Source organism: Populus trichocarpa, chromosome 11, assembly GCF_000002775.5.
Source record: "Populus trichocarpa isolate Nisqually-1 chromosome 11, P.trichocarpa_v4.1, whole genome shotgun sequence".
Classification (NCBI taxonomy): Eukaryota; Viridiplantae; Streptophyta; class Magnoliopsida; order Malpighiales; family Salicaceae; genus Populus; species Populus trichocarpa.
The window spans coordinates 8614486-8631010 of NC_037295.2; positions in this window are offsets into that span (position 1 = coordinate 8614486).

The window sequence follows — 16525 nt, forward strand, 5'->3', positions numbered from 1 at the left end:
ATTTTGATAAGAAAATGAATTAAGAAAAATGATCACTTAAAAATCTAGAGTGAGTTTTTTAGTATAAGACTAAATTGGTGGCCCACGCTATACTATGGGTCAGACCGATTTTTCTCTAGTGTAAAAAAAAATGCTCAGACAATGCTAATATTTTTAAAGAAAAAAGAAAAAAGTTAAGACTCGAATCATTGATTGAAATAGGTTCAATAAGTTTGGTTAATTTAATAATATGATTAAAAAATATAATGAAAATAAATAAACCAAACTAAACAAAAAAACTTGACAATGATTAACTACAAAAAACAAACGCTTGTCAATATTATGGAAAGATATTCTCCAAGTATTCTTAAAAGATCTCCATAATCTTATTTGATAACAAAGAAAAAAAATTAAATTAGAACATGATACATGATAAAACCATAGAAAGAAAAATAAAATAAAAATTAAAGCTCAGTTCCCAGCAAATCAAGTATTTAAGGACAAAATTGAAAAAAATCAATTTTAAAAAAGGAAAAAAAGATGGCCCTAGCCCACTCGAGTCAGCTTGCTAAATCCATGACTTGATTATGAAACCGAGATAACCTAGTTGAAAGCAAAATGAATAAAATTACGAAGCTCAATTCTCAAACCAACATAATGTTGAAGGGTGATTTTTTTAAAAATAAAACCCAACTTTTTAAAGAAAAGGAAAAAAAAAAGATCCAAATCAACTCAGGTTAACTTGTTAAACTCGCAATCTCGCAACCTGAGATATGAGAACATGATAATCCTACAAAAAAATATATATATATATATATATATATATTCATGAAGCCCAATCCACAATCAATCGAATATTGAAAGATGAATATGAAACAAAATTAATTTTAAAAATTGACATAACAAATGACCAAAGTCAACATAGACTAATCTTCGAAACTTGTGTCCTAGATTATGGGCTAAGATTACCCAATAAAAGGCAATCTTAAAATAACCATGATAAAATTTCCAATCAACTAAAGCCTAAAGGATGAAATTAAAGAAAAAACAATTGATAAAAAAATATTATAAAAAAGAGAGAATAAGGACTAAATTTGACATAAAAATAAAATAAAATAAAAAGTTGAAGGGTCAAATTGAAAAAAAAATTAATTAAGAAAAGGATCCAAAACAAGAAAATAACAATAAAAACAATGAGGAATAAATTTAATATAAAAATTAAATTAAACCAAATGCTATAGGATGAAATTAAAAATAAAATTAATAAAAAAAATGACTAAAAAAAAGCAATCATAAGAATGATGATCAAATTTGATACAAAAATAAAATGATACAAAACCTTTTAATTTTGCTAGGCCAATGTGAATCTCGATGAGAGGAGGGAGAAATTAGGTAGGAGAAGAAAAAACAGCCGTCAAAGCCTTACCGTTGCGCATTCTTAGAAGTGTGTTGGCCCACGTAGAAGAGCTCAGTATGTCAGTTTGACTAGTGTGATAATATTTGTAAGTAAACAAAATCACAATAAGAAGTAAAGTTTTTTGTGAAGAAAAGAATGTCGAAACTAGAAAGACTAATTATGCTATTGAATATTGAACTTTACCAAATTCATTACTATTTAGAAATCAAACTGAAATTTTATAGATTTGACCACCTAAATTAAACTAAAATGTTTGATGGAAGTAAATTAAAAGAATTAGAGAATAAAACTTAAGGCTGAAGAGATAATAAAAATAAATCTAGAGCTTTTAGTTTCACTTAGTTAATCCTACACAATTTATTATTCCTTGTCATAAAATTCCAAATTTTCATGTTGACGATTAAAAGATCTCTTAATTATTCAATTTTTCCTCTCGAACAACATTAAAAATAAATCCACCTAATAATTCAACATATATTTATGTAAATTTAATTATTTAAAGATTCATTAAGTTGTTTGGATTTTTCTTAAATAAAATCACATTAATCACGGTAAAGTATATCTATCTTTCGCTCAACTAATGATGTTTAGTCTTTAAAGCTTCTAATCATAAATTATCTCTCAGTATTATTATGATTCATTAAATCAAAAAATAATTGGTCAAAAAATTATAAGTAATAAGATCAAGGATAAACACTCTATATGAAAGAAATTGAAAATAAATTAACTTGAAATTTAAATTGCATAATCAAAACTAGAATACATCAAAGCCCTAGAAAAATAACTTTGGTTCATAATAAATCTAAAATAAACCATGTTCTTATTATAATACATCAAAGGAAAACTAAGGAGAATAATAAAACTCATTTGCTTTGAATCGGTTGACGAAACACTCCACGACAATGTCTAGTTTCTTCTAGTTCTCCCTTCCTCTCGTTCTCTAGTTTCAATGGTAAAAGAATCTCTTTTTTTATTCATCTCTGATCATGGTCTCTCCTCTTGGTCTCCTCCTCCTTTGGTCCCTAATCTCCTTTTATTTGTTTCTTGATTTTCCTTCAAAAACTAGCAGATTACGACTCTCGACTTCAAACCATATATTCGCTAACATAATGAATTATTTTGAGAAAGTCATAACACAAAAGTTGTAGATCACCCTCTTATCATTTTTAAGAAACCAAGATAGTATAATTTTGATATTTATAGAGAAAGTTATGTTTGATTTACCGATATGTATTCTTAAAATTTCGGGTACTAAATTTCTTATTTTTACAACAGGAAATTTCATTCTTACTTCTCTTCTTTACCAAAACGTATACACCACCTCTTCAAGATAAAATTCCTCATTTAATTAGCTTTTAAATGAGATTCCATAAATTTATTTCTTCCTACATATAAATAAAAATAAATAATTAAAAACTATATAAAATAGAAATATTTAAGATAAACTAGCATAAAATTAAAAGTAATAATAGGTAAAAATCATATAAAAATCAAGCACATCATTGACTATCTAGTCAAATTCCAAATAAAGCCAATATGAAGAGATCAAATTGAAAAATAAAAAGCTGAGGGACTGAAATTAAAAAAAAAAGACATGAACTTTCCTCGTGGTTGTGTAAATCAATCCTTGATATTGAAAAAAAAGGACTAAACATTTTTTTAAGCTTTGAATCTGGTCCGTGAAGCTCTAGTTATTTTAAATCAATGAAATTGATTTTTTCTTTTGCCAAACAAAACGACAAAACATTTCCTCGATACCCTAAGATTCCCGTATACAGGCATAAAAATGATATATCATGGAAACCAATTGCAAATCAAAACACTGTTAAAAGGATAAATAAAAAGAAAAAGAAACCGATGGACCAAAACATAGAAAATCTTAAGGACCAAGAAAAAAAAGAAACAATGTCAGATGAACAATATTTCTCCTCACATGTTACAATGAAACACTTGGCCCTTTTAGGTTTTTGTTAATAATCTCAAACCATATTGGCTGCTTTGGTCATGCTAATAATTTAAATATAATTTTTTTTATCTAACTTTAAAAGTGAAAGTGTTGAAAAATAATTTGTTTTAAAAGAATCATAAAACCAACTAAAAAAATCATAATAAAAAATTTATCTTCCTATATTTCTATAATAATCAACTATTGTTTTTATACGAAAATTAAGGCCAATTAGACTTTAAATCTCCTGTTTCAACACCAACAATCCCATACACAGAATTAAGTTCAGTGAAGTATCCATCAGTTTTTAAAGTCGTTTTTCTTCTTATATATATATATAACCCACCCAATAAATAGATGGATAGGAAGCATGGGCATATTTTTTGAGTTTGTTTATGGGCATGTGTGTGATTTATCTTCCAAACAAGGAAGAGTGAAATGCAAAAAATATGAGCCGTTGGATAAATGAGGACATTAGAAACCCATCTCGTGTAATGTGGATAGGATGTGACCCGTCGGATGATGAAACATGTGTGAATAGGGAGCGAGGCGGGGTCCATGACCTTTTAATGAATTTTGCTTATCGCGGAGTGGAGTGGATTCTTCTTTTATTGTTGCCATGCTTTTAGATTTTTTTTCCACTTTTGTTCCCAGCTAGTAGTGTCGTAAATGATTTTATTTTTGGGATCATTAGTAAAATCATACTGTCTTCATTTTCATTCTATAACAAGGAAAATATCTTCACATAATAATAATAATAATAATAATAGTAATAATAATAATTGGTGGACTGTAATTTTGTACTCATAGATTTATTAATGTATATTTACCTTATAATTTAATATTTTCCAAATTCTCCTTATTATAATCATAAAAGAAACTAAAACTACTTAGCATTTTACCATAGACATATACACAATGATGCATTGTGAATTCAAACAGTGCAGTGCATTTGTTGTTTATGTTTTGGTTTGTTGGCATTTGGCTTGTGCCAAGGGAAGCTTCAAGTCATTTAGGGATGAGTTTTGTGATGTCGATTGGAGCTATGTGTGGATGTTTTCTCGTGGAATCTAGGTAACTATGGGTGCGGACATTAGCATCCTTTCTAGGTTATGCTTGTGGCTTGCTTGATTCTAGCCAACCACCACCATTCTGGCCACCATAATAACAACCTTAACCTCTCCTCATCATCCAACAAACTTTCCTAGCCTTCTCTTGTCAGAAAACACCAAAAAAAAAAAAAAAAAGGAAGAGAAGTTGCAAGAGAAAGAAAAAATAGATATCGAAAACTTTAATACACTAGATTTCTCTCGCTAGCCGGAGGTGATCAACACTACCAACACCATTTGAAAGAGAAAGAAGTGGTGCTTCCTGTAGACTAGGTCATACACCTCCTCTCTTCATGGTTTAAGCAAACAACATGTGACAATTAAAGCTGTAAAAAAAAAAAAATAGCATTTAGGAAAAAAAAGGCAAACTTTGAACAACCAGATCTCCCTCTACCATCGGACGTGACCTACACCACCACCACCAATAGGAAGAAGAGGGAAATGGTGCTTCATACAGACAAGACAAGGCCATGCACCTCCTCTCCTAATGATATAACCAAATGATGCGACACAATCTAAGCCGCCATTACCAATTTTTACAAGACCTTTCCAAAATTGTTTCACCATTTTCACCTACTATTTCAGCCTTTTCTAGTCCACCTCATCCACTTTAAAACATCCATTTTGAACCTTAAATATCATTTGAATAATTATTTTGGTTTATTGTTGATTTGAATGTGTGTTAAGATGAGATTTTTAGGTTTGAACGAATGTTGAGATTGATTGCGTATGTGTGTGGACACTTGAATTTTTTGTGTTTAATTTCCTAACATGATGTGTTTTCTGGATGAATGTGCATTACAAATGGATTCAATATGTTTTCAATTCTTCTTGGGTTTATGTATTTAGGCTGAATCTTTCAAAGTTTACATCTTGCACTTTTTGATGTTCTTGACCATTTCTTTGTGTTATTTATGTGGAAGTTTGCTTTTTCATAAAAGTATAATGTTTACACTCATACATACAATTGCATTGGGTTTTATAACTTGTTTATAAAACCCACTAAGGGTTTAACCCACATTAAAAGGCCTTTATGGGCTCACATTTCAAAACCCCTTTCAAAAAAGCTTTCCCTTTTTTGGAACCATAAAAAAATAATGTTTTGCTATTCACTCATAATGTTTAGGATACCTATACTCATAACGAGCTATTATCTTAAATATTAATGAGGAGTAGCTTCTTGGTCTCGATTGTTTTCAAAACATGTCTTCCTTTTAAAACTTCAAGTTTTTAAGTTTAATATTCATTGATGATATCTAACTGTCAATCAAAGGTATTAATTTTTCTTAGTAAGTCCAAAACATTCATGTCACTAGATCTTATCTCCAAGTAGATCAACTCGTAATGGTTATTGCTTGGATGGATATTTAGGATTGGGGCAAAAACACCTCATTTAAAAAAAAATTATGAGTGAACCTCCGTACTATAGGATAAATGAACCTGAATAAGTCATTATCCATAGGCCGTTGTTGCATAAACAAACTATTTAGCAACGATTCCTCCTAGGATTTTGGCAGGGTTTAATAAGCCTAATAAAGTCCCACCTAATTATTCATTGACATGGTTTGATAGACTATTAATAGTCACAAGTCACAATCAAGAGTAAATGGTTATAGATTTGTCAACTCACCAAGCAATTATAAGTGGCAAAGAAGACATGGACTTTAAAATAATAGGCTTAAATCCACTCGTCCACTCAGAGTTTAGCTCATTGTAATATGCCTATTCTCATGCATATAGATAAAATCACTGGTATTAGACACAACAAGCCATTAGAAATAGAACATAAGTATTAATGTAACTTACATTAGGTAGGATACTTTAGAGTGATAATATTTTTCTTTTTGCATAACCAGTTCCTTACCTTAGAACTCTGAAGATCAATTAGGGTTTTCTAATGACTATAATAGGTGATGACTCCTTTTCGACATAAAGTTTTTCCCCCTCTTTGAACACAAAAAGCCTTTTCTCTTCTAGGAAAAAAGGCGAGTAACCGTGATGTCAGGTGTGATAAAGGGGTTTCATCAATTTATTATGAAAAAAAAAGACAAAGTTTCACCATACTCCAAAAAACAAAAACAAAAAAATCAAAATTCTTCAATGTTAAGATCCATCCACAGTAGAGCGTAAGCAATCAAGGTTGTTAAAAATGCATTTTTTAACACAACATAGAAAATACAATGTAAACTTGGATCGTAAAATCATAAAACCATAAGTAATTTTTTTTAAAATATTTTCATGACTTAATTACAAGAAAGGAAATTCTCTAAAACTTTATATCAACAAGTTTCAACAGGAGTATACATACAAAGAATCAAAATACAAACATGTTTATGATTCTATTTTGTCAACACACTTATACCAAGCCCTAAGTTTAGAAGAAAATACAGATTTTAGTCTTATAAGATTAAGGAATACTGCTATTCCCAAATTAGATATAGGATCATTCAATCATGGTTGTGCCACCAAAGGTTATGAATTCTAAGGAAGTAAAAATAAGAAAGTACTAAAAAACTTGGATGCTGGTTGAATAGATATAGTTAGACTTAAAACTTAGATCCTTAACTTACTTTAGAACAAGTAATTTATGACACATCATGGCCAACTATCATAAAAACAATAAATATAACTAACACATTTTCATGTTGCATAAGGTTCTCAATATAGCATGATAGGAAGACAATTCCAATACCCGAATACTATCAATTAAGGTATACTCTCTATTTGAATTGAACCGATAATCTCAATGGGACAAAATTGGAAAACCTTTCCAACTCAGTTGCACTTTAACATTTCTCAAAACACTTGATGCCTTAACATAAAAAAAGGATAAACTACTAAATAAAAATTGAAAGAAAATAGTAGTAAAACAAATATTCTATCCTCTACATTTCATCTCCGATAATGAAAAAAAGAAACTCCATCTTTGATTCTTGATTTCTAGTGCTAATAATTACTAACATATATTAATGATTATTGATTATTGGGTTAGGCCTGATTTGCCCATGAGGGATGAGCCTAGTCCAAGTATTTAGAGGATTTACTAAAAGAAGTAATTGTTTTCTCTACTTATGTGTGTGTGTGTGTGTGTGTGTGTGTGTGTGTGTGTGTGTAGGGACATAACCTATATGAAAAGGTAATTTTTCATTGTTGAAAGAATATAGTTCTCTCTTTATCTTCTCCCTTCTTAGACTCTCTGTATTAACTTGATAAGATTTACAAAGACGTTCATACTGTGGAATATCACTTTGATTCTAGTAATTGAAGTGGCACTGAAGTAATTGATTCAGGGACAAGAAAGTGAATTCTCACGTCACAAGTAAGTTTCCTTTGAATTCTACATTGGTATTAGAGCCATGGTTTTAATATCTTTTTTTTTGCAATACATATGTTACTACATATACGTTAGTTGTACATTCTATGTTGAAAGAATGCTTCCGTTGAGTCTTGGATTTACAAAACTTTATTTGATGTATTGTCATTCAAATTTAATAAAGTGTATTGGAGAATGAATAATTATAATTTGGTTAGGATTTTGTCTTTGCTATCATTAATTAGAAAAACCCTTCTATCAAATAAATGATAGTTGTGTAACTGCCATTTGTTAATTAATTAAAAAAAAACATGAGAACACATATAGATTTAGCAGTTGAGAAAAAAATATATGCAAGAGGCAATTAATATTGATTAATCGTGGTGCAAATTTAGCTTTTAACAAAAACCAAAAAAATGATACATGCCTTAATTAAATATTGATTATAATATTTATGTGCTTTTGGAATATTTTTGTTGTAGTGAATATACAACAACAAATTGATCATTTATTGGGTTATACCATTAATATTGTTCTCAAAATTCAAGAGCACATTGATTATATGTATCATTGGATGAGTAGACTGACTATGAGTGGTGTTTATGAATTCTACATGGAACATCAAATGTTAATCGTTCTCAATTCTCTACCTGAGGAATGGATGTAGGTGCGACTATCATTGGAATAGAGGTTAGAATCCTTAGATTTCAATAATCTTGTTGATGAAATGCTGCTTGAGAGGGAACGTCAGTATACCAAAAAAGGTATACGACGAACTAAAAGAAGTGCAGGTCGTTTGGATGCTATTACTAAATTCATTCCATGGTTAGAGCATAATGAACTTTGAGGAGATGAATTTGATGAAGTAGATGATGTAATTGGAGACCCTACTTATGTACTTGTAATAAAAAAATAATTCTGAAATTTATTCTTCTTAATTTTGTATTTTTTATTTTATTATTTTTTTTGTTAAGATAATTGATTGTTTATTTTGAACTATATATTTTTTGTAATTTAAGTTTTAATTACATTATATGTATGTATATGAAAATATCTGTAATTTGATCAGTGAGAGTTGTTAGTTGAAACAATAACTATAATTTTGCACTCATTTAAATTTCTAATAATAATTAGACCATACAAATAGAAATTAATTAAGTGTTTAACATTATTTTCATTTCTATTATATGTGTTAGATTATTATTTGTTTAATTTAGAATGGAGTGACAATAAATGTCATTTAAATTGTACTAGATACTAATATTTGTAATTAGTGTCAATAACGCTTAATATGGCTGCATCTAAGAGTATTATTGCTAATTTGAACCATGTAGACAAACTAAGTGAAAAGAATTATGATGTTTGACATCGTAAGATTGAGTATCTCCTAGAAGAGCAAGAAATACTAGAAAATCACACATCTGATGGCTGAACCTAAGCAAGGAAACACTGCTCAACACAGGCTTGATATGTAAGCATATCAAACTTATAAGTGCAAGGATCATGTAGCTCGTATTTTGAGTAGCATAAGAAATGATATAATACTGCATTTTGAAAGGCATCGTTCAACCTAATCAGTTTGGGACGCAGTAAAGATTCAGTATGGGGGAACCTCAACTACTAGACTTCGTTAGTTAACCCTTAAATTTGATGGTTATAAGAAGTGCCAAAATCAGATGATGACGCAACATCTTACAGTCATATCTAACATGATTAGTGAATTAAGGGATACTGGACATGAGATGATTGATGAACAACAACTCCAAGCTGTTATCCGCTCTTTGCCAAGCAATTGAGAACATATGCATATTAACCTTATCCATAATGACAACATCAAGACATTTAATGATGTTGCTCGTCATGTCGAGCTTGAAGAAGATCAACTTCACGCTTAAAAGCCTATAAACGAGGCTTTCATATAAGATGTGAGCAACATATGACTCTAAATATAAAAAGGGTAAGGGTAAGGGTCCCACATATGGCAAGAGAGGAATAAAAGCAAGTTGTAGTGGACATAAACGCAAGCGTGGGAAACATGGCGGTAAAAGAGGCCAGAATACGAATTATTTCAATTGTGGTAAACCTCTTTGCTCATGATTACACTAAGCCAAATATAATGTTTAACCACACTCATCCCTCTAACTTATACGTTAGCAGTTGTTTAATGCTTGTTGAATCTATTCCCTTTTGAATTATAGACTTAGGAGCAACCGACCACATAACAAGGGATCAAACAACTTTTATGGAATTTTGTCAAATTCTAAAGGGACGTAGATACATATACATGGGGAATAATGCTCCTGCTTCTGTGCTTGGGACCAGTACCTACAAAATGGATTTGTGGGGCGGTCGCACACTTTATCTTTATGATGTACTTTACGCTCCATAAGTTCGATGAAATCTTGTGTCTATTCTTGATTTACTATAATTAGGCTTTTATATTGTGTTTGTTGGTTATTGTGTGAAAATATATCTGGATGATATTTTTATGGTTCTAGTTTTGTATTAAATGGTTTTATGGTGTTAGACACCGTTAATGTATCTATTAATGATGATGCTTCTATTTATGTTGTTCAAAATTCCAGCACTACTAATAATAGTGATATCATAATTTGATATGCTAGATTAGGACACATTGGGCAAGACCGATTACATAGATTGACAGAAGCTGGTCTTTTAGGATCACTTACCATAAAGGAATTGCTCGTATATGAGTATTGCCTTGCTGGAAAAGCAATTAGATTACCATTTAGCAAAGCTAAAAGAGCCAGTAGTCCATTACAACTTATTCATTTAGACATTTGTGGCCCAATGAATGTGAAGGCAAGACATGGAGAAAATTATTTCATCACATTTATAGATGATTTCACACGATTTGATCATGTTTAATTGATCTCACATAAGTCTGAAGCATTGGATTGCTTCATTCAATACACCAATCTGGCGGAGAATAAAATAAACACCAAGATCAAAGCTTTAAGAACTGATCGAGGACGTGAATACCTATTCGAACAATTTAAAACTTTTTATGATGAAAATGGTATAGCTAGACAACTAACTATTCTTTATACTCCACAACAAAATGGTATAGCAGAAAGCGAAGCTGTAGTGAGAGAAGCTCTTGGGTAGAGAGAGAAGGTTCCTCTTCACTATGGCAACGTTTCTTCTCTCGGTCGACGCCTTTCGTTTCTTTCTTCTAGTATTTTAGAAGAGACGACTGTCGTCTCTCTCTGTTTTGTTCTCTTACTGAATCATTCTAGGTTCCTATGGTGAAATCAAAGAAGAAAGCTTTATTACTTGATTTTGCTCAACAAGATTGTTCCTTACAATCTTCTCGACCTTCGGCTGGTTCCTGTTGTGATGTCGCAGTCGCACAAATTAATTACCCTAGCTTCAATAAAAAACACACAATATAGTATAGAGCAAGCAAGGGGTCGATCCCACGAGGAAGGTTCAAGTCAGATTTTTATGCTAGATAATATGCAACTTGGGTTTTTTTGAAGTTATCTATGCTATGCTATAGTAAACAGAATGAAACAATCAATGCTATATCAAAGAAAACCAAAATTTATCAAGAAAAACAAACCTGGTCGCAAGTAAACATCCACCTACAGAAATCAGAACTAATTATGGGAATGAAACGTCAATTTATACTCTGAATATTTATATTTTCTTATGTTGATTAGTTAACAGATCCGCTGTATAACTAATCCTAACCATCAAACAACCACAGTGTCTACACTAGTAATTTAATTCAATGGCAGCCTTAAGAACTAGATGAGTTGATTAATCTAGACAACATAACTGTCCGTAGTCCATGTTTGATTTGATCAATCGAATGTTCTTCCTAAGATTATTAATCTGGATCCGCCAGAATTATTAATCTCATTTGCTTCACAAGTTTATATACCACAACTCCGGTTTTGATAGCAAACTTAGAAATAAATTGTTCACAATAATAACTTAGAGTCCGCTTTAGCAATTAAAATAAACAATCATAGGAAATAAGTATAAGAGAACAAACATATTCATTCATCATATAAACTGAAAAGAAAAGGTAAAATAAATCTCACAGTTCTTGAAATCCGAAGGTTTCTGTGTCCTTGCAACCAAGAAAAAGAGTTTAGCCTTAAATGTCTCTTAAACAATTAATAAAAAAGAAAGAAGAAAGCATGATTTCGGGTTCTGTTAGAGGAAGGTGCGTTTTTCCTCTCTTGGCTGACCGTTCCCTCTTTCCTTCTCTCTTTCTTTTTATATCCTAAGAAACCTTAATCCCTTTTCTATAAAATAGTCATTTCCTAAGTAGACAATTTACATTTAAGTATTTCAATAACTATTTTTCTAAAAAAAAAGAAATAGCCTTGCATAAAATCTTCAAGCTTTGACTTTTGACTTATAGGAGCCAAATTGCCAAAATAAAGACTTGGATGTCGGTTTGGATACTTTGGGATGTAATTTGGGCTTGTTTCTTCACAAAACCTGTATGCTGACAGAATTCATGTGTCATTTTAGAAAAATCATGTCTCTCTCATATGAGCTCGTTTTCTACTGAAAATTGGTAGGTTGATAGGTCTTCGAGTCAGAAATCCAAAAAAATTGAGTTTGCATCAAATGGACTTCTATAGCTCAAGATATTCAAGTCGGAATAGCCAAAGGTCAACACTGGCTGAGTACGAGATTTGACTTTGAAGGCTGCGATCTCTATTCTCTTCTGTTTTTATTTTTCTTGCCATTTATGTACATAAATTTATGGATGTTAGCTTTCTAATGCCACTAGAATCACTTCGTTTCTACTTCTAGAGCTCAAGCTCTGCACAAAACATCAAGTAGAGGTCAAATATGTCAATTATCTCCAATTTACTTCTTTTTGAATCTTACATCCAAAATTGCCTTCAAAACATAAAACAAAGAATATCAAGACATTTTATATATAAAACATATGCAAAATACTAGGTAAATGTGGGTAAAACTATCAAATAGTATGGTTGCATCAATCCCCCCCGTGGTGTTAGGGCTCAGAATCGGTGCAAATCTCCTGCCATGCAGGATAAGCTGGCTCCTGCCCTAGCATCACCCACCCTAGCTCCTTCTAGTGTTGCCCTGAAGGGGTTGGCCAAACCTCCCGACCATCGTTTGGTTCTTCTTGTGGTGTTACGGCTCAGAATCAAGGCAAATTCCTTAACATGCAGGATAAGCAAGCTCATGTTCTAGCATCACCTTCTCGTGCAACTCATTTTGGGCTTGATGAGTTTGGTCCTGATGCTGTCCATTCAGGTTATCCTTCTATTGCTACTCTGTCTGGGTCTAGTTCCACGGGTCCTAACCTAGTGTCTGTTGAAACCTGTTCAGATGCTGAAGCTGATTCTTCCCTTCCCTCTGACACTAGTTGTGGGCATTCCCCTGGCCCTAAACAGAGTGCCTTAGTTCCTCAACCTTTTAGGGTTCCTCTTTCGTATGGTGTTGATTCTCTATGCATTCCTCTTCCTATAAAAGATGCTTCTGGAAGTGCCTTTTATGGTGAACATGGTCGAGCTTCTGCTGACCCCTCACCAGGTACATGTAAACCATCTATTGATGCTTGGGGTGAGACTCCGTCTCTAGTTCATTATCCTGATTTTAACTATGCTGCATCTTGTCCCCTGCTGGATGATGATTTAGGTAGCAACAAGGATTTGTGGAAATTGTGCATTATTGGTTATGTTAATGGGAAATTTCTTGGATCTACTACTTTGAACAACCTCATTTCTAGTTCTTGGAAATGTAATGCTAACCTAACTATGTATGATTCTGGATGGCTAATTTACATATTCTCTTTTGAAGCGGATAAACTTGCAGTTCTAAGTGGTAGTCCTGATTATGTTTTTGGCTGACCTCTTGTCTTGAAGTCTATGCCCGAATACTTTGATTTTGTTGCTACTGATATGTCCAGGGTGCCAATTTGGGTTAAATTCCCTAATCTCCCTCTTAAGTGTTTGTCTCCAACTTGTTTGTCTAAGATTGCTAGTGTGATTGGTAAACCTATTCATTGTGATATGCTCACCACTTCTATATCTAGGCTGTCTTATGCTAGAGTGCTCATAGAGGTGGATTTGCTTGTTGAACTACCTAATTCTATCAATATTGTTTTGCCTAATGGAATGCCTTTGTTGAAACTAGTTGTATATAAGACCCTCCCTCGGTTTTGCAAGCATTGTCGGTTTCTTGGTCATATTGATTCTATATGCACCAGAGTTGGTGGTAATAAGCGAAAGAAGCACACTTATGTAGCTTCCACTCTTATGAAGCTTTATTGGAGTTCTGGTTGTTCTAGCTCTATCCCTTCTGCAGAGACAATTGCTGTGGAACATCAGTAGGTCTATAGTGGCAAGTCTCCTGGAGAGCCATGTATGGACCCTATGTGTAATATCCCGACTTTTCAAGCCCAAAACAATAGTAAATTTTTTTTTGTACTTGACACACATCGTGTTGGAAATCGGCGAACCTGTTCCCTCACATCATCAAGATACAATCCATACATCAACAACAATCAATATTTCATTTAAAAGTGATTCTTACATAAACACATAATATTATATTTGCATAATTAGAAGTTCATATTAAAAATATACATGCATATACATGAGTTTGTATTCTATCCTACAAGTAGTCATCACGAATTTAAACAAAAAGGATCTAATAATAGTTATACATTCAGTACATTGATTCATACAAAATACATCATGATTTAGAATGCAACTACATGATTCCTTGCAAAAGTAGGTTCCCTTGTATTGGGTTTCCTAGGCACCTTGTTGGTGTGATGTCCCTACTGCAGTACAAAAACATTTACAAGAATGCAATTACTCAATAATAATAATGATAAGAAACGGTCTGGCAGTTTAATGAAGCATTAACATTGTCTCATGTTTGAAGCGTGACATTTGTAGTTCCTTCATGTTTCTAGTATAAACAACTTGTAGTGCATATAGATGCACTAATTCTTGCAATCAGTCATAATCTTAATTCCGGCCATCCTCTTAAGGCATCATTTACTGAGGTTAACCGTTCACTCACCCCGGCCATCCACTTCGAATGCCATCAGCCAAAACTAATCAACCGTTTGTCCAGGTCATCCCTTCGGATGCCATTAGCTGAAGCTAATCATTCATTTGTTCCGGTCATCCATTCGGATGCTATTAGCCGATGTTAATCAATCATTTGTCTCGGTCATCCATTCGAATGCCATTAGCCGAAGCTAATCAAACGTTTGTCCCGATCATCCCTTTGGATGCCATTAGCCAAAGTTAATCAATTGTTTGTCCCGGTCATCCATTCGGGTGCTATTAGCCAAAGCTAATCAATCATTTGTCACGGTCATCATTCGGATGCCATTAGCCGAAGCTAACCATCCACTTGTCAACATTTAAACATTTGGCAATCTGATATCTGAATTAACACAATACGGTAACATTCATGATAAGGTATTTCATTGTTCAAGGTCATCTATTCAGATGCCATTAGCCGAAGCTAATCAATCATTTGTCAACATTTAAGCATTTGACAATCTGATATCTGAATTAACACAATACGGTAACATTCATGATAAGGTATTTCTTTATTCAATGTTATTAAAAAGGAAGGTGAAAGTCACCTACCTGCAGTAGAAGCTTTACTCGTGCTCCCCTGTTGCTGCTGTTGCACCACACCGGTGGTCCCTCTTGCAGTCACAGGCTTATCTCATAAATTTTCCTCATTCAAGGTTATGTTTTATAATAATCATATCAACAGCTAATAGATCTTTCTTTCAATCATTTATTTCTTTATACTTTATGTTTTTCTCATTACACCCATTAATGTTGTCATCCTATATCCAACCATAGTTATCATTCGTTTCTTTATATTTAAACTGTTACTGTTCGACCTCTTCTTATATTTTTTAACTATATCTAGAGTTATAAAACTCCATTTCAGGTGAGATTGGTCTCATTGGAAAGCCAAGACACGAGACTACAAGTTCTATGAGAAAGGAGAACCTAGTTTTGCCTCTAAGATAGTCAAAATTGATCATCAAGAAACATTAGACTGTTACTGTCTTGATATCGAATTATTACTGTCCGACCTCTCCTCAAATTTTTAACTACATCTAGAGTTATAGAACTCCATTTCAGGTGAGATTGGTCTCGTTGGAAAGCTAAGACACGAGGCTACAAGTTCTATGAAGAAAGTAGAACCTAGTCCTACTGCCTTACAGAGTCAGTGATGGCCCAGTCTCAGTTGGTAACCCATAATTGGAGTTCTACAGCTCCAAATTGAGCAAGACCAACTTCCTTAGTTAGCTAACATCCAAGACTACAATTACTATGAAGAAACTTGATTCTAATTCACTCATCCTCCTACTCGAATTCTCTCTAAAAGTCAGGAGTCGAATCTGTCCAGATTCATCAACCTTTCCATTTACACACAACATTCACAATTTAACTTTTTTTCTTCTATCTCAACCCCTAGCCATATCACATACTGTTTAAGAGTGTCAAAAAAAATATTTTTAAGAGCCAATTTATCTTATTTATTTCAATCTTCCACCTTTAATGCATAATTGACCGAAAGCATGGCTTTAAGGAACCAAGAGTTCCTTCACTATTTTCATGCTAATTTCATTAAATTCACACAAAACCAATTTTGACAACATTTTCAATCAACCATAAATAAAAAACAAATAATATTCCAAACAATCCATATGGTCAAGTTATAATGCATTATTATGAGTATAACATATCCAAATA